The 20,192-nt window shown below is 40.7% G+C and overlaps 1 non-coding gene across 1 annotated transcript; it reads left to right on the forward strand.

The window, feature by feature from the left end:
• Nucleotides 1-4,174: 4,174 nt before the first annotated feature.
• LOC123458904 lies at nucleotides 4,175-4,385 on the forward strand. The gene has a single exon (XR_006635846.1). It is a non-coding gene; the product is annotated as a small nucleolar RNA U3 (small nucleolar RNA).
• Nucleotides 4,386-20,192: the final 15,807 nt, after the last annotated feature.

A 20,192-nucleotide genomic window follows, 5' to 3' on the forward strand; every position in this document is an offset into this window, starting at 1 on the left:
AGGTCATGATATCCAGGCCATGTTGTGTCTAGAAGGTTGCATTGTAAGCAGTCCTATCCTTCCTTTGGCTCTTACATTTTTTCTACCACCTCTTCTGCAATAGAACCTGAGCACTGGAAGGTGTGATAGAGATGTCTCAATGCTAAACACTCCACTGTCACTTCTTCTCCGCACTATGGTGACTTTTTTTTCTTTTATTTGGTATGGCCTTACTCTAACTCAGGCTGACCTGGAATTCAGGGTAGCCTTGAATTCATGACAATCCTCCTATCTCTGCCTTCCAAGTGCTGGAATTAAAGGTGTGTGCCACCATGGCTGGCTATGGTGACTTTTGGGTTATCCTAGTGGCCACCACCATCTGAAAAGAGAAAATTATCTAAGCAAAAATGAGAGTAGCATTAATATGTGGGTATAAACATTAAGAAAAGTGCTTACAGGGCAGTTTGGTGGGCATAATATATTTAATATATAAATATATATATAATAATATATATTTCGCCAGACAACAGTAGGCATTACTCCATTAAAGTTCATGACCTCCCCTGCCATAGGGTTTTGCCTAGGTTTTCAGTGCCGTGCCAGGTTCCCTCTCATAGGTCTTTTGAGCTTTCTGTCAGTTGGTCCACAAGGAGAAGGTTTCCAGCTCAGCTCCAGCTTCATTTCTCAGTTACCTGCAGCCCAAGCATATGGAGCTATTAGCAGTAAGGTATTGCCATCTAGTTCCAGTGGGAAAACAAAAGTCTTAGCAATGGATGGCCTGTAATGTTCTGTAGACACTAGGGTCCTCACTGGCCAACAAGTGACTGACAGGTATTGCATCCCTGGCACTGACATTTTTTTTTTTCTAGAAACAATCTATGACTTCTGCCATTGTCCAAAGAAGTAGGTTTCTATATGGCTTATTCATAACACCTTAAACTTTGATTAACCCTCCTACCACACTTTCTTTACTCAGTCCCTTCCCCTGACCTCATGTAGGCCATTACACCCCCAGTAATCTGTCATCTACTTACATATATACAATACCCTCCCTTAAAGTCTTCTCCTGTCCAACCTTTCCAGTCTGCTGGCCTCTGCTTCTTACATTTTTTATTGACAACTTCCATAATTATAAACAATAAACCAAGATAATTCCCTCTCCTCCCACTTTCTCCATCACAACTCCACTGCCCATTATATCTCTTCCCTATCTCCATGAGTCCCTCTTTTATTTTGATGCCATCATCTTTTCCTCCTATTACGATGGTCTTGTGTAGGTAGTATCAGGCACTATGAGGCTATGGATATCCCAGCCATTTTGTGTCTAGAGGAGCATGTTGTAAGGAGTCTCACCTTACCTTTGGCTCTTTTATTCTTTCCACCATCTCTTCCACAATGGACCCTGAGTCTTGGAAAGTGTGATGGAGATGTTTCAGTTCTGAGCACTCATCTATCACTTCTTCTCAGCACTATGATGCCTTCTGAGTCATCCCAAGGTAATGACCAACTGAAAAGAGAATCTTCTCTAATCAAAAGTGAGAGTAGCATTAAGAACACAGATAACACCAACAACAGTTATAGTAAGTGATTTCAATTCTCATCAATAGACAGGTCATCCCAGCAAACACTAAACTAAACAGAGAAGCATCTGGATTAAATGAGACATATCAGATATCTATAGAATATTCCATCCAAATGTTGAAGGATATACATTCTTTCTAGCAGCACATGGAACATTCTCTAAAATAGGTCATATATTAAGACACAAAGCAAATCTCAGCAAATACAAGTCCCTCTTAGGACTGCCTCCATTGTGTCCCAAGGGTATTGGTATGTTGTGTTCTCATTATCATTTTATTCTAAAATTTTTTAATTTTTATTTAATACCTTTATTAACAGGTGCTTTCAGTTTGTGGACTTTTTTTTTTTAATCAAGTTGTAAACTTTTTTTTTTTTTTGATGTTTGCCAGGAGATGATGTCCACCCTCTGCTCATATCATCATTTCCCCCTGCCATCATGGATCTTCCCCTTGAGCCTATAAGCCAAAATAAATGTTTCTTTCCCACAAGCTGCTCTTGGTCAGGTGATTTCTGCCAGCATTGCAAACCTGACTACAACAATAAAGTTGGTATCAAGAAGTGGTGTCATTTGCTGCTAGGCACCTGACTGTGTAGCTTTGGAACTGCTTTGCAAGAGGAATGTGGGAGATTTGAAACCTTGGCCTAACAGACACCTTGCAGCACTGTAAGTATTGCTGGATGGACCATTCTGGCCAGAGTTGAAAGACCTGAATGTGGTAAGAACTGTGGACTGTGAGGTTTGGCTTGTGAGGGTGAGAAAGAGCTTTGTCTGGACTGGGCTAGAAGCAGTTTGTGTGAGAGGCTTGCTGTTATGCCCATGTCCTGAGAATTTATGCAGGGTTGATTTACATGGAAATGGACTGGTGTGAGCAGTGGGATATAGTACAGAAAAAAAATGAAATCTTTGGGTGGAAACTTCTGCCCATTCAGCTGCAATTGTATGAGAAATTATAACCATTGAGGTTGGGCCAGTTGACCTGCGTTGAGCCAACAGAAAGAATGCAGAGTCTTTTGAATGAAGAGTATTCAGGATGCTCAGGGAGTGTCCTGTTCTTCAAAGTCTGCTTTATTCCCACCTCCCCTGGATTAACAAGTTGGCACCCTACCTGGTATTGTGGAGAATAAGAAATTCAGGAAAGAATGAGTCATTGAGTTTGCAGCACAGTCTTGTGCTTTGGTAATGGCCATGGGCAGTGTGAAGCAGGTTTTCTGGATGCCTGGAGCAGTGAGTATGGACTGGGGGTTGCAGTGGAAATTCTGGGATAATAGCTACTAAGGAGAGCTGCTGGCCCCAGATGAAATTTTCCAGGACTATGAGTAGCCCAACTAGAGAGGAAGAATTGCAACTCCAGAGACTTACTGCTATTTAGAATTATCAGACTTGGGAGACTTGTCACTGACTAGAGTTGTTGAACTTAGAGCTACAAAGTTTGATGTTTGCCCTGGTTGTTTTAAATCTTGTATTGGTTGAATAATTCTTTGTTATAAAGAAAAAAGCCATATTTTTCAGTGTGAATGTTTATTCTGTTCCATTATCGGGTTTTTGAGGAGTTTTTTTGGTATTATGGCTCAGTTGAAAGACCTTGGCCTATGAAGCTATTTGAACAACATTGAGAGTAATAAAAATACTATTAGGACTTTCAATATTTGGCTGAATGCATTGCATTTTCATCATGAATGTTTTAGTTTATGGAGGTCATAGGTGGAATGTGGTGGTTTGATTCAGGTGTGCCCCATAAACTTAGGTGTTCTGAATACTAGGTTCCCATCTGGTGGAGATTTGGAAATTAAAACCTCCTGGAAGCAGTGTATTGTTGGGGGTGAGTTTATGTGTGTTACAACCAGCTTCCTCTTGCCAGTATTTGGCACACTCTCCTGTTGCTGTTGTCCACCTGATGTTGGCCAGAAGGTGATATTCACCCTCTGTTCATGCAATCATTTTCCCCTGCCATTATGGAGCTTCCCCTTGAGTCTGTAAGCCAAAATAAACCTTTTTTTCCCACAAGTTAATGTTGGTCAGGTGTATTCTGCTAGCAATGTGAACCTGACTGCAACACTTAGATTTTCTAATTATCTGTAGATGTGTAGATGTGACGTTATATATCTTCGCTTTAAGAGCATAAGGTGCCAGATTTGGCTCTTATATTACTCTTGGTGTAATAGCAGAAATGACCCATAGGTGTTGAGATTGCCTGCTATGTCAAGTATTCTAGTAGGCTGAGTGGAGCAAATTACTGGAAAATTCTAAAATACAGCTGAGTAATATATACACTCAATCAAAATCAGCAGGGAATATTTATGGAAGAGTGGGGATTAAAATAAATAGATAATCTAGCAAAGTTAAAGTCCCTACAGGTGTATGTTGCCCCATACCCTTAATCTTGTCTACTGGGAGGCTCAGATTTCTGGTCTGAAGGGGGTTCCAGGTTAGCCTGGGTCTGAGTGAGATCCTGCCTCCAAGAATGACAGAAGAAAAAGAGAAAGGCACAATAAATCAGAAATATCAAAAGCAACAAAACCCCAAAATACTTCTTAGTTAAGAATGGTAAAGATGACCAAAATAACATCAATCAAATCTAACACATAATGTGTTCTGACATGAAAGGTGAGTTTAAAGACTGTACTTTCAGGGATCATTTCTATAGTTCTTTACTAGAGAAGTTTCTTTGACTGTGTAGAGCACCGGAAGCCATGAGGAGGAGGCGCAGCGTTCTCTCGTGAGCGTGAAGCTGGCACGGGCACCGCGCGTTGTGACTGTCTGCTGCCATTGATGATCGTTCCCCTCTCCCCGGAGAGGCGGAGGGAGAGAGCACAGTCTGAGTGGCTTCCATTGTTAAAAAAAAAAAAGAAAAAGAAAAAGAAAAAGAAAGGTGAGTTTAGCACTTCCAGTGCAGGCCTATATACCTGGATTTAAGGCAGGAATTGGCCCAGTTTAAGTAGGCCTTTTGGGATGGTCCGTGTTGTTTTCTCCTTCAGGAGCTTCAGTCACATGTGGCATCTTGTGCATCTGGCTTACATCGTCCTGGGGAATTGAACCTGGGTCCTTTGGCTTTGCAAGACTGCTAAGTCATCTCTTCAGCCCTACTTTGTAAACTTTTAAGAGTATATTGAAGGAAACTTGAATTTTGACCTTAGAACTTTAACAATATTTAATCATATATCTATATTAACTTTTAAATATGTCACAATCAGAAATCAAACAACTTTTTTGCAACCCTTTTAATCTGTCAGCACATTTTATTTTTTTTTTATTTAGTATCAGACATCTTGTCAGGAGACAATGGCTTTTTGTTTTGTATTGGTTTGGTTTGGTTTTTTGAGGTAGGGTCTCACTCTAACTCAGGCTGACCTGGAATTCACTATGGAGTCTCAGGGTGGCCTTGAACTCATGGCAATCCTCCTACCTCTGCCTCCCAAGTGCTGGGATTAAAAGCATGCACTACCATGCCCAGCTGGCTTTTTTTTTTTTTTTCAGTTTTCTATTCTGCAAGTACAGGCAGTTTGGTACCATTATTAGGCTCATCCGTGACCTAACCCCTCCCCATTGGCCATTCCTTGTTGAGGTATATGGGTCATGCATTGTGGAGTTAGCCCACAGTTATGGGTAAGATAAATGTCTCTGTATATCATGACCCAACTTATGGCTCTGACATTCTTTCGCCCCCTCTTAGGCAAAATTTCCCTGAGCCATGTTGGGTGCATTTTTGGTCTGCTTTAGAGATGAGGTGTTGGGGTCCTCTGGGCTCTGGCTCTCTGATTTGGTAGGCATTGATTATTCTCTGTGTTGGTCTCATTCCCCCTTGTGCTGGTATCCAGTTCATCAGGAAAACAGCACCCTTGCTTGTTTTGCCAATTTTACTGAGTTTCAGCCAGAGCCCCTTTGAGGTATGATGGGGGTGGCTCTCTCAGGATCTGCATCTATCTGAAAAAGAGAAGCAGATTCTCCAATGGAGAGTAAGTTAGCACCAGGACAAATGAGATAGCCCTTACTATTTTCTATAGAGAGTTTAATAGGTGTAGGCCCTCTTGTAGCCCATGATTGATGGTAGCTTGATATTGGACAGTGGTCTTATGTTTGGATATGGTTCTGACTTGTTTCCCAGCTCCAGCTATGGGTCCGATACCACTGAGGGGAACAGTTAGCCGAATCAAGAGCAGTTGGTTCCCCACCATACCTTTGTGCCACTATAGCACTTGTGTGGGCATTCACACCAGGTTATTTGCTGCTAAGTACGTTGGCCCATGAGTTGTTTGGACAGATATTGGCCGTTTCCCCCAGTCACCCATGTAGCACCTTCTGGCACTAGACACACTGTCTGTCTGGGGACTGACTCTCTCCTGGCTTCCAGCCATGCCGTTCTATTTTACGTGTCAGCTGTATATGGTGTCTTCAGCAATAGGGTCTTACCACTAACCTTTGGTGGGTCATCAAGTACTCTGACAGAAATCTGTCATTCTTTTAGAAAACCTTATAGGTTTCTCTGATCAAAAGCTCATTGTGGGTGATAGCCCCATGCTGGTACTGGGAGTTACAGGTCAGTGTCCCCTAAGAAAATGAGGGAAAAAAGGTAACTAATATGTAGAAGTTAGAGAGGAGAGAGAGAGAGGGAGGGAGAGGGAGGGAGGGAAGATGTAGAGGATTTAGGTTAGACTTGATCCTACCCTCTCTAGTGTCTTGTGGTTCAGGTGTTTCCTGTAAGGACCTGGTCAAGGTTCAGCCATTTGGTCTGCCTTTTAGGAAGTAAAATTTTATGGTACCATTGCCATTTGGGTCCAGATTAGTGTTTCCCACCCCTTCGATGCCCTCCCCTCCCTCCCCTTCCATCCTAGTGTCTAGACCATGAGATGCTTGCTGTGTATGTAAGGTATCTTGGGTAGATTAAGGTTAGGTGTTGTAGATGAGTGAGACTATGTGACGATTTTTTTTTTTTTTTTCTGTGATTGGGTAAGTTCACTGAGAATGATCTGTTCTAGACTCAACCATTTTTCCTCAAATTTCATTGTGTCATTTTTTCTTACTGCTGTATAGAATTCCATTGTTTAGATATACCACAGCTTAGTTATTCATTCTTCTAGTGATGGACATCTAGGTTGATTCCAGCTCTTAGCTGTTATGAATTCAGCCGCTACAAACATGGTTGAGCAAATCTCTCTGGCCTGTGGTTTGAAGGTTTTAGGGTAGATGCCCAGTAAGGGAATAATTGGGTCTGTTGGTATCTCTATAGTCAGCTTTTTCAGGAGTCTCCATATTGCTTTCCAAAGTGGTTGTACCGTCCTACATTCCCACCAACAGTGAATGAGTGTTCCTGCTTCTCCACATCCTCGCCAGCATTTATTTTCATTTGATTTTTTGATGTTTGCTATCCTTATTGGGGTAAGATGGAATCTCATAGTTGTTTTAATTTGCATTTCTCTGATGATTAGGGATGATGAACATTTTCTTAAGTGTGTGTTTGCCATTTGTATATCTTCCTCTGTGAACTGCCTGTTCATCTCTTTGCCCCATTTTGTGAGTGGGGTGTTTGTCTTATTGTTTAGATTTTTGAGTTCTTTGTAGATTTGAGAGATTAGGCCTCTGTCAGTTGGATAACCTGCAAATATTTCCTCCCATTCTGTGGGTAATCTATTGGCTTTGCTTATTGTATGCTTGTCTGTAAAGAAACACTTCAGCTTCATATGATCCCATTGGTTGAGTGACTGTTTAAGATCATGAGCTACTGGGGTTTTGTTCAGGAAGTCTTTTTCCATTCCTATATCATGGAAAGTACTTCCTAAAATTTCTTCCAGTAGTATTCAAGTTTCTCGTCTTATATTAAGGTCTTTGATCCATTTGGATTTGAGTGTAGTGCATGGTGAAATGTGTGGATCAAGTTTTAGTTTCCTGCATGTGGTTATCCAGTTTTTCCAGCACCATTTGTTGAAGATGCTGTCTTTTTTTCCAGCCTATATTGTTTGGGCCTTTGTCGAATATCAAGTAGCTATACTAGCTTGACTCAAAGTTTGGGTCCTCAAGTCTATTCCCTTGGTCTATACTCCTGTTTTTATGCCAATACCATGCTGTTTTTATTACTATGGCTTTCTAATATAGCTTTAGATCAGGTATGGTGATGCCACCAGAGGTATTTCTTTTTGCTGAGGATATGTTTGGATATGCAAGGCCTTCTGCCTTTCCATATGAAATTTGAGATAATTTTTTCTTTCTCTGTGAAGAACACTGTAGAGATTTTAATTGGAATTGCATTAAATCTATATATTGCCATTGGTAGGATTGTCATCTTCACAATGTTAATTCTGCCTATCCAGGAGCACGGGAGGTCTTGCCATTTTCTCAAGTCCTCCTCAATTTCTTCTTTCAGTGTTTTTATGTTTCATTGCATAGATCTTTCACTTCCTTGGTTAACGTTACTCCAAGGTTGTTTTTTTGTTTTGTTTTTGATATTGAAAATGGGACTATGTCCCTATGTCTTTTTCTGTGTCTTTGTCATTTGCATATAGAAATGCTACTGATTTTGTATCCTGCTACTTTGCTATAGGAGTTAATCACCTTCAGGAGTTGGGGGATGGAGTCTCTCGGATCTCTTACACATACAATCATGTCATCAGCGAATATAGCTAACTGAACTTCTTCCTTTCCAAATTGTATCCCTTTTATTTCCTTCTCCTGTCTTATTGCTTGAGCTAGGACTTCCAGTACTATATTGAAAAGCAGAGGTGAGAGAGGACAACTCTGTCTTGTTCCTGATCTTAATGGGAATTCCTCCAGTCTCTCCATTAAGAATTATTTCGGCCTTTGGAGCTTTGTATATTGCCTTTATTATGTTAAGATATGAACCAATTATGTCAATTATCTCCAATGTTTTGATCATGAAGTGATGTTGTATCTTGTCAAAGGCCTTTTCTGCATCTATCGAAATGATCATGTGGTTTTTATGTTTAACCTTGTTTATGTGGTGTATTACATTCACAGATTTCCGTATGTTGAACCACCCTTGTGTTCCTGGGATGAATCCCACTTGGTCAAGGTGGATGATGCTTTTGATGTGTTGTTGGATTCGGTTTTCGAGGATTTTGTTCAGGATCTTTGCATCTAAATTCATTAGGGAAATAGGCCAGTAGTGTTCTTTTCTTGTGGCATCTCTGCCTGGTTTTGGAATTAGGGTGATACTAGCTTCATAAAAGGAGTTAGAAAGCTTTCCCTGTTCTTCAATTGTGTGGCACAGTTTAAGGAAGATTGGTTTGAGTTCTTCCATGAAGATTTGATAGAATTCAGCTGAGAAGCCATCTGGTCCTGGACTCTTCTTTTTGGGGAGGTTTTTTATTACTTTTTCAATCTCCATGAGTGTGATGGGTTCATTGAGGTGATTAATCTGCTCTGAGTTTAGCTTTGATAGATGGTATGTATCCAGGAATGTATCCATCTCCTCCATATTATACAGTTTTGTTTTCCAATTCATTAATTTCTGCTCTGATTTTAATTGTTTCCTTCCTTCTGGAGTTCTTTGGGTTGGATTTTTCTTGTTTTTCCAGTGCCTTTTGGTGGATGGTTAGGTTATTGATTGGTATCTTTCTGTCTTTTTTATGAAGGCATTGAGTGCTATGAATTTTCCCCTAAGGACTGCTTTCATTGTATCCCATAAGTTTTGGTATGATGTATTCTCATTGTCATTCAATTCCAGGGAAAAAAAAAGTCCACAGCTATGATGGTGTTGGTGGTTATTTCGGTTTTATTGTCAAGTAGGTTTTGTTTTATGAACTGTGGTGCCCCTGTGTTTGGTGCATACAAATTTATGATTGAAATATCCTCTTGATGGATCGTTCCCTTGATGAGTAGGAAATAGCCTTATTTTCTTTTTTGATTATATTTGGTTTGAAGTCTATTTTATCCAATATTAATATAGCTACAGCTGCTTGTTTATTTTTCCCATTTGCTTGGAATATTGTCTTCCACCCCTTTACCCTGAGGAGGTATCTATCTTTAGTGGTGAGGTGGGTTTCTTGAAGGCAACAGATTGAGGGCTCTAATTTTTTGATCCCTCCTGTTAGCTTGTATCTCTTGATGGGTGAATTAAGGCCATTAATATTTAGGGTAATGACTCTGAGATTTGATTTGATCCCTGCCATGTTGTGGTGGTAGATGTGTGTTGGTGTTTTCATGGGCTTTGAAGTTTTTTGTGCCTACTCTGGGTTTGGTTGTTGTGATCTGTTTCTTGTAGGCATTTGAGTTTGGTTATTTGTTTCTTCTTTGTGGAGAATTTCCTGAAATACTCTCTGTAGGTTTGGTTTTGTGTTCATGTAATTGTATAGCTGAGTTTTGTCATGGAAACTTTTTCTTTCACCATCTACTATGAGGGATACTTTTGCTGGGTAGAGTAATTTGGGTTGGAATCCATAGGTTATTAGACTTTGGAGAGTTTCACTCCAGGCCCTTCTAGCTTTCAGGGTTTCCATTGAGAAGTCTGAAGTAATTCTGATGGGGTTACCTTTGAAAGTGATGCACTGTTTTTCCATAGCTCTTTGCTGTCAATGTTTAGAGTCTTAATCATGATATGTCTTGGAGAGTTTCTCCTTTGGTCCAGTCTGTTTGGAGTTCTGTTGGCTTCTTGTATCTTGATGGGCCTTTCTTTTAAGAGACTGGGGAAGTTTTCTTCAATTATTTTGTTAAATAAGTTCTCCATGCCTTTGGTCTGAAATTCTTCTCCTTCTGGTATTCCAATGATTCTGATATTAGGACGTTTAAGTGTATCCCATAATTTCCTCATGTTCTGTTCACAGGAACTTTTGAACTTTTTTGAGCTCTCAAACTGTTTCTTCCATTTTGTCTTCAATATCAGAGTTTCTAACCTCCACTTCGCTGACTCTGTTCTTGAGGGCCTCTAGAGAGTTTTGGTCTTGTTCAATTAAGTTTGCATTTTCTACTACTTTTCTATGTATCATTTCTATTGCTTTGTCAAGCTCCCTTTTCACATCATTTTCTGATTTTCTTGATGATTCTTGGAATTCATCCCTGCATTTCTTTATGCCTTCATTTAGTATGGCCAGTTGATTGTTAAGGTCCTCTTTTTTTTTTCACTCTCCCTCAAAACTATTACCTCTCTTTGAACTCCTTCCAATCTCTTATCAATTTATCCTAGCTTAGTGATGTTAGCATCCACACAATTATCAGTCCTTTGTTGCTTTCCTGCAAGTTCTATCAGTAGGTTGGTCATGGTTGCATTGCTCATAACTTCAATTTGATGTTCTGATCCTAATAACTCTTCTATGTTTTGGTTAGATGCATTCATTGTAGGACTGGGTGGTCTAACTGGGTTTTCTTGCATTTGATTTTTCATGTTATTTCTTTTGTGCTATGATCTGCCCATGACAGTGTATGGGCAGGTAGGTGGTAGCCCACCTGGTACTGCAGAGTATAACAAATGCAGGAATGCTTGGCAGAAGTGGAACTAGTGTCTGAACAAGACTAATCTACAGTGCCCTCTGCTGCCCACAGTCTAGTGTGTTACCTGGGTGGACTGACCCAGGTAGGCTGACCCTCAGGTGCCTCTTCTTAATTTGATGCTATAAAGGCTGTAGCCTTCCAGCCCCTCCCTCTCTGTGGATGGACGTGTGTGTGTGTGTGTGTGTGTGTGTGTGTGTGTGTGTGTGTATTCCCTCTTATCTCTACTTGGCCTGGTTGTGGGGTTGGGAGTGGGGAGGACACAATATTGTTTCTTGGTCTGGATGGTTTTTCTACTTGCCTCTGCTTTATAGTTTGGGTAACTTCTCATTGTAATTACATGTATGATTTTCCTCTGGTCTCTTCTACCACATGCATATTCTCCTTACACTCTGAGATCTACCATGTGGGTGCCCTCTATAACTCTAGCCTTGTTACCTGTGTAATTACTCTAAATTCAGGGTAACCATGAGTGTAACTCTTTTTATTATATTTTCTGTCTGCTATTCTTCATTAAGTCACCACCATTTGCCCTTATAACTTTCTTCCATTGAGGAACTCAGTGTTGATGCTATGGGTTCCTCCTAAGTCTCCCTACACAAGCTCCTAGATTCTACTTTTCACATGCTTGCAGTTCTGCTCGTCTTTTTCTAAAGACCTCAATTTCTTTTAAGTAAACCTTATAAACTATACAGTGTTTTTACAAAAGCATGTTTCCTACTTCCCACATGTTTAGCCTCCCTGCCTATACCCCGATCTCCCTTAAATAAACTCCACAATTTGTGATTTTCCCCTAAATAAACAATAATTTATAATTTATCCTTCTTGAGTCTGTCTTTATAAACAATTTATTAAAGGTAGGACAGAACCCAAAACTTGGGATTCATTAATTCTGAAGGACTCCTCTTGAACTCCAAAATCCTGCATCAATAGGACCTTCTGAGGTGAAATTACAGAGCTTCAGAAGGTTGTTTGCATCAATTTTGTAGTTCTGACTTTTATGTCACACTTAGAGTTTAAATAAATAGACAAAACTAGGAATGCTATTTGCCCACAGACTGTAAAACCTCTTGACCTTTGAGGAATTTCTCCCCTTTTGTGGGGTTTGAGTTAGCTGTCCCCCATAATCCTATGTGCTTTGAATGCTTAGGGCCCCAGATGGTAGCAATCTGGTAACTGGAGACTCCTGGAGATGATATATTGTTGGGGGGCAGGCTTATGGGTGTTATAGCCAGCTTCCCCTTGCCAGCATTTGGCACACTCTCCTGTTATTGTCTACCTGATGTTGTCAGGAGGTGATGTCCATCCTCTGCTCATGCCATCATTTTTCCCTGCCATCATGCAATTCCCCCTCAAGTCTGTAAGTTAAAATAAACCCTTTCCTCCCACAAGCTTTTCTTGGTCTGGTATTTTCTGCCAACAACACGAAGCTGACTGCAACAGTACTGAAAAGTGGCATTGTTGCTGCTAGACACCTGCCTGGCATTTGGCCTTTTGGAACTGCTTTGCAGGAGGGTTATGGGATTTGAAACCTTGGCCTAAGAGATACCTTGCAGTGCTGTCAGTATAGCAGGATGGACTATTCTGGTCAGAGTTGAAAGATCTGAATGCAGTAAGACTGTGGGGTTTGGCTTAAGAGGGGAGGAAAGAGCTTTGCCTGGGCTTGACTAGAAGCAGTTTGTGTGAGAGGCTTGCTACATCCTGCCTGCCTGTGTCCTGAGAACTTGTGCAGGGTTGCATTACACAGAAATGGACTGGTGTGAGCAGAGAAGTATGACACAGGAAAAGGAAGAAAGAAAGAGAGAGAGAGAGGAAAGAAGGAAGGGAGGGAGGGAGGGAGGGAGGGAGGGAGAATTCTTTGAGCTGAAACTTCTATCCATTCAACTGAAATTGTTTGAGATTATAACTATTGAAACTGGGCCAGCTGATCTGTACTAGGACAACAGGAAGAATACAAATTCTTAAAGTAAGGGGCCAGAATGCTAAAGGAGTGTTCTGTTCTTCAAAGTCCGCTTTATTCCCCCATGAATTAAAAAGTTGGTAGCCCACCTGGTACTGCAGAGTATAACAAATGCAGGAAAGAAAGTATCATTGTGATGCAGGATTTGGGGGTTCAGGAGGGGTCCCCAAAATATATGAACCCCAAGTTTTGGGGTGATGTCCACTCTCTGCTCATGCCATTGTTTCCCTGTGTCATCATGGAGCTTCACCTCGAGTCTGTGAGCCAAAATAAACCTCTGCCCCCCACCAAGGCTGCTCTTGGTCGGGTCATTTCTGCCAGCAATGCAAACTTGACTGTAATGTTGGTACCAAGGAGTTGTGTCATTTTCTGCTAGAAACTTGACTGTGGTTTTGGCCTTTTGAAGCTGATTTTCAAGAGGAATGTAGGAGGATTTGAAACCTTTGCCTAAGAGGTGATTTGCAGGTACTATAAGTTCAGCTTCATAGATGATTCTGGTCAGAGCTGAAAGACCTGAAATCACTAAGAACTATGGACAGTGAGGTTTGGCTTGTGAGGGTGAGAAAGAACTTGCCTGGACTGGGCTAGAAACAGTTTGTGTTAGAGGCTTGTTGTTATGCCCATGTCCTGAGATTTGTGCAGGATTACATTGCATAGAAGTGGACTGCTGTGGGTAGAGGGATATGGCACAGAAAGAAATCTTCAGGCCCAAACTGCTTGCCTGTTCGGTTGCAATTGAAAGAGTACAACCATTGAGATTGGGCCAGCTGACCTGTATTGGAACAACAGAAAGAATGCAGTCTTTTGAAGGGGCCTGAATGCTGAAGAATTGTCCTGTTCTTCAAAGACTGCTTTATCCCCCCTACCCAGCCAGATTAACAAATTGGCACCCTACTTGGTATTATGAAGTATAATAAATGCAGGGAAGAGAATGAAATGTGTTGGTTTGATTCAGGTATCCCACATAAACTTAGGTGTTCTGAATGCTAGGTCCACAGCTGGTGGCAATTTAGGAACTAGAGCCTTCTGGAGGTGATATATTATTAGGGGTTGTCCTATGTGTGTTATAGCCAGCTCCCCCTTGCCAGTGTTTGGCATACTCGCCTGCTGATGTTGGCCAGGAGGTGATGTCCACTCTTTGCTCATGCCATCAGGGAGCTTCCCCTCAACTTTGTAAGCCAAAACAAACCCTTTCCTCACATAAACTTTTGGTTGTGTTTTCTGCCAGCAACACAAAGCTGACTACAACATCCTCTGTAACCATAAAACTGGTTACTGACCACCACGAAAGCAATACAGAAACCTTAAGGAAGTTGTAAAAGGTATCAGCTAAGCACAGGTGTGCCTGTGGGAGGGGACAGGTGGGGAAGGATGTCAGGGGAAATGGAAGGGTTGTGTGTCTGTCCCCCCTGATTCCCAATGTGCCCGCTTGGTCGATCCTGTCCAGCCATGATCAAGGTGATTCTCATCTTCAACAACCATGGGAAGCCACTCTGTCCAAGTTCTACCAGCCCTACAGTGAAGGTGCACAACAGCAAATCCTCAGGAAAATTTTCCATTTGGTATCTAAGAGAGATGAAAATGAGTGCTGGGATTAAAGGTGTGTGCCACAACACCTGGCTATTAGTTATTTTTTTGAGAGAGAGATAAAGAGATATATAGACAAAGGAATGGGTGCACCAGGGCCTGTAGCCACTGCAAATGAACTCCAGACACATGCACCACCTTGGCTTACATGGGTCCTGGTGAATCAATTCTGGATCCTTTGGCTTTGTAGGCAAGCCATTAACCATTAAGCCATCTCTCCAACCCCAGCCAATCTGACAGGAGTGAGATGGAATCTCAATGTAGTTTTAATCTACATTTGCCTGATGACTAGGGATGTAGAACATTTTTTAGATGTTTATATGTCATCTGTATTTCTTCTTACAAAAGCTCTCTATTTAGTTTCATAGCCCGTTTTTACTTGGGTTGTTTGCTTTCTTATTACTTAATTTTTTAAGTTCTTTGTAGATCATAGATACTAATCCTCTGTCAGATGTATAACTGGCAAAGATTCTTCCCATTCTGTAGGATGCCATGAAGTTCTATTGACAGTCCTTTGCCATGCAAAAGCTTTGTAATTTCATGAGGTCCCAGTGATTAATCTGTGGTTTTATTGCCTGAGAAATTGGGGTTATATTAAGAAAGTCTTTGACAAGACCAATATGTTGAAGTGTTTCCCCTACTTTTCTCTCTAGCAGTTTCAGTTTCAGGTCTGATACTAAGGTCTTTGATCCATTTGGATTTAATTCTTGTGCATGAGAGAGATAAGGATCTATTTTCATCCTTCTGCAGATACATATCCAGTTTTCCCAGCACCATTTGCTAAACAGGCTATCTTTTCTCCAATGAGGGTTTTTTTTTTTTTTTTTTGGCATTTTTGTTGAATATCAGGTGGCTATAGCTACCCAGACTTACATCTGGGTCCTCTATTCTGTTCCATTGATCTACATGTCTGTTTTTATACCAGTACCATGCTGTTCTTGTTACTATGGCTCTGTAGTATGGGTTAAAATCAGGATTAGTGATACCACTAGCCTTCTTTTTTAAAAATTTTTTTTGTTTATTTACTTGAGAGTGACAGAGAGAGAAAGAGGCAGATAGAGAGACAGAGAATGGGTGCACCAGGACTTCTAGCCACTGCAAACAAACTCCAGATGCATGTGCCCTCTTGTGCATCTGGCTAACATAGCTCCTGGGGAATAGAGCTTTGAACCGGGGTCCTTAGGCTTCACAGGCAAGCTTTTAACCACTAAGCCATCTCTCCAGCCCCCAATAGCCTTATTTTTGTTGCTCAAAATTGTTTTAGATATTTGAGGTTTTTGTGCTTCCAAATGAATTTTTGGATTTTTTTTTCTATTTCCATGAGGAATGCCATTGGAATTTTGATGAGGATTGGATTAAATGTGTAGATTGCCATTATCACAATATTTATTTTTGCAATCCAAGAACAAGGGAGGTCTTTCCATTTCCTAGTGTCTTCTGCAATTTCTCAGTTGAATGTTTTAAAGTTTTCATTGTAGAGACCCTTCACTTCCTTGGCTAGGTTCCAGGGTTCTTTCTTTTTTTCTTTGTTTCTTTCTTTCTTTCTACAGTTGTGAATGGGAGTGATTCTCTGATTTCATCCTCTGTGTGTTTGTTTTTATCATTTACAAAGGCTACTAGTTTCTGTGTGTTTATTTTTATCTTGCTACATGGTTGTAGGTGTTTATCAGCTCTAACAGTATGCTGGTATAGTTTTTAGGGTTCTTTATGTATAGAATCATGTCATCTGCAAATAATGATAACTTGATCTCTTCCTTCCCAATTTGCCTCCCTTTTATATGTGTCTCTTGCTTTACTGCTATGGCTAAGACTTCCAGTACTATATTAAATAAAAGTGGGCACAGTGGACATCCTTGTCTTGATCTTTATTTTATTGGAAAAACTTCAACTTTTCTCCCTTTAGTATTACGTTGGCTGTAGGTTTGTCACAAATAGCCTTTATTTTGTTGAGATATGTTCCTTCTATTTCCAGTCTCTGTAGGACTTTTATCATGAAGGAATGTTGGATTTTGTCAAATGTTCTTCCTGTACATAATGAGATGATCATGTGATTTTGTCCTTCAGTCCATTTATATAATGTATTACATTTATCATTTTGCATCCATGAAGGTCTGATAAAATTCACCAGTGAATCCATCTGGGCCTGGACTTTTTATAATTGGCAGATTTTTGAAAACTGCTTAGATCTCCATACTTGTTATAGGTGTATTTGAGTGGTTAATCTCATCTTGATTTAATTCACATAGGTCATATAAATCAAGGAAATAATCCATGTCTTTCAGACTTTCAAACTTAGTGGAGTATATGTTCTTATAGTACATCCCTATGATGTTCTGAATTTCTCTGGTATCTGTTGTGATGGTTCCTTTTTAAAAGAATTATTTTTATATATTTGAGACAGAGAAAGAGAGAGAGAATGGGTATGCCAAGGTCTCTAGCCACTGCTAATGAACTCCAGATGCATGCACCACCATGCACATCTATCTAGCTTACATGGGACCTGGAGAACCAAACCTGGGTCCTTAAGCATCACAGGCAAGTGCCTTAACTACTAAGCCATCTCTCCAACCCATGATGGTGCTTTTTTCATCTCTAATTATATTTTGTGTCTCTCCTCTGTTTTGGTCAGATTTGCTAAGGGTTTTTCAATCTTGTTTAACCTTTAAAAAAGTACCAACTCTTTGTTTCATTAATTTCTCCCCTAATCTTTATTATTTCTTCACATCTACTGATTTTCCATTTGCCTTGTTATTCTTTTTACAAGGTTTTTAAGGTGAATCATTAAGTTGTTTACTTACAACTTTTCTAATTTACTTCCCTCTTAGGACTGTCTTTATTGAGTCCCAAAGGTTTTGGTATGTTGTGTTCACATTGTCATTTGGCTCTATGAACTTATTTCCTTTTTGATTTCATCATTGACATATTCATCATTTAGTAGTGTATTGTTTAGTTTCCATGATTTTGTGTGTGCTCTATAGCTTTTCTTGCTGTTGATTTGTAGTTTGATCACATTGTGATGAGAGAGTGCAAGGAATTATTTCTATTTTCCTCTACATTTTAAGGTTTGCTTTGGGTCCTAATATTTGGTCTATTTTAGAGAATATTCCATGTGCTGCTGAAAAGAATGTATATTCTGCAGCATTTGGATGAAATGTCCTGTTCAGATATCTGTTAGGTCCATTCCTTCTATGACCTCATTTAGTCCAGATGCCTCTCTGTTTATTTTTTCCTGGGATGACCTGTCAATTGATGAGAGTGGGTTGTTGAAGTCACCCACTATCACTGTGTTTGGTGTTATCTGTGACCTTAGTTCTAATAGTGTTTGATGAATTTGGGGACACCCATGTTAGGTGCATATGTTTAGGATTGTAATGTCCTTCTGTTGGAGGGTGCCTTTAATCAATATACAGTGGCCTTCCTTATCTTTCTTAATTAATGTTCGACTGAAGTCTAGCTTGTCAGATATTAGGATAGCAACCCCTGCTTGTTTTCTAGGTCCATTTGCTTGAAACACCATTTTCCAACCTTTCACCCTAAGATAGTTTTTCTTTATTATTTCTATTTCCTTATTTATGTCTAGTATTGACCTCTTTATTTCATTAAATTGGCATTCTGTGTCTTCTTTGCGTCCTTTGAATTCTTTGAGCATACTTATAATCATTCTTTTGAAATCTTCCTCAGGCATTTCCTCTAACTCATTCTCACTAGAGGTCATTTTTGCTGTATTAATACTTTTTGGTGGATTCATATTGCCTTTATTTTTGGTGTTTCTTGTGTTATAATCTATGTGTTTTTGTATCCTGGATTATTTAATGATTGGATTTTCTAGTTAGCTGGGTATTATTAGATTTATCAGATAATCTGATGTTATATAACTTCAGCATAGGACCTTAAGGTGTTAGGTATGGCTCTCAAGACTCTCAAGAGTATTTATCCACAAGTAGGAAGTATGACAACCAGATCCTCTAACTGTCCCTTAGGGTGTGTGGTGCCCCCCCCACACCCTTAATCCTGACAAGAAGGTTAAGACTTCTGATCTTTTGAGGGTTCCAAGTCAGCTTGTGACCATGTGAGACCCTTTCCTAGTGTATTCCCAGCTACCTTGGCTCCTGCTTGGGTCCCGCTGTTGGTTCAAGTTGGCATGGCCGGGTCCCTGGACCGCTGCTCTGTTTGCTGGAGCTGGGCACTGGCGGTGGGGGAGTGGAGGCTGCCAATGCTGCTCTAGTTCTCTTGCTGTTCCACGTGTTCTTCTATCTTGTGATCTGTTCCTGTTGTTCACTGCCACTCTCCCTTCATGTTTCTTGAGTTTGCGGAGAGCTCTGGTGTGAGTGGAAGCTCCCCTCACCTGGCTTTTCCTGCAGCTCCAGCCGAGCCTGGCAGCTTTCTGGTGCGCCACTGCCACTGCTGCGATCAGCGGACCTGCTTCTGCCATCCCGTGTGGGCTCTGGGTCTCTCCTACTTCTTCACTGCCATTTCAATTTCCTATACACCTCACTTTTTAGTAAAAGTGTATTTTGCTGAGGTTTTTTTCCACTCCCCCCCCCCCCCCGCCAGGCTGCTTTGGCATGGTACCTACGCCACCATCTTAACTGGAGATCTCTCCCTTTATTTTTATTTATTTATTTGAGAGAAACAGACAGATAGAGAAAGAGGCAGATATATATAGAGAATGGGTGTGCCAAGGCCTCTAGCCACTGCAAACGAACTCCAGACACGTGCACCACCTTGTGCATCTGGGGAATTGAACCTCAAACTGAAGTCCTTAGGCTTCACAGGCAAGCACTTAACCGCTAAGCCATCTCTCCAGCCTTATTTTGGTTTTTAAAGGTAGGGTCTCACTTTAGTCCAGGCTGACTTGGAATTCACTCTGTAGTCCTGTGTTGGCCTTGCAGTGATCCTCCTCCTACCTCTGCCTCCTGAATGCTGGGATTAAAGTCATGTACCACCATGCCTGACTACTTTTTATTCAGTCTGGGACTCCAGCTCACAGATACATTGTTCTGCCCAGATAGTAATGATTGATCTTCCCATCCAAACTGACTCATTACAGACAATCCCAGAGACTTGGTTCCATGGTGATTCTAAATCCTGTCAAGTGGACAATCAAAGACTAAACATCACAGAGTGTCTTGCTACTACTCAGACTGGTCTAAAACTTGCAATCTCTTTCCTCCACCATGACCAGTTTGTTCTGTTGTTTATTTTTAAAGTATTTCTTATGTTCATTGTTTATTTTTTTTTGACAGGGCCTACCTCAGTAGCCCAGGCTGACCCCAACCTCACTACATAGCCTAAAATGGCCTCAAAGATGGAAAAGGAAAACCTCTTGTCTTAGCCTATCAAATTCTGGAATTACAGGCATGAGCTACCATGCCCAGCTTTGTGTGTGTGTGTGTGTGCACACATGTGCCATAGTATGTTTGTGGAGGTCACAGGACAACCTTGTTCCACCTTGTTTGAGACAGAGCCTCTTGTTTTGTTGCCCCTGGGAAGACCAGTCTAGTTGGCATATGAGCTTCAGGATTTTCCTAGCTGTGCTTCCCGTTGCCATAGATATGCTGAGATTACAGACACATACACTTTTTTTCCCTGAGGTAGCCCAGGGTGACCTGGAATTCATTATACAGTCTAGCTACTCAGGCTAGCCTTGAA

The sequence above is a fragment of the Jaculus jaculus genome, chromosome 2 (assembly GCF_020740685.1).
Source record: "Jaculus jaculus isolate mJacJac1 chromosome 2, mJacJac1.mat.Y.cur, whole genome shotgun sequence".
Lineage (NCBI taxonomy): Eukaryota > Metazoa > Chordata > Mammalia > Rodentia > Dipodidae > Jaculus > Jaculus jaculus.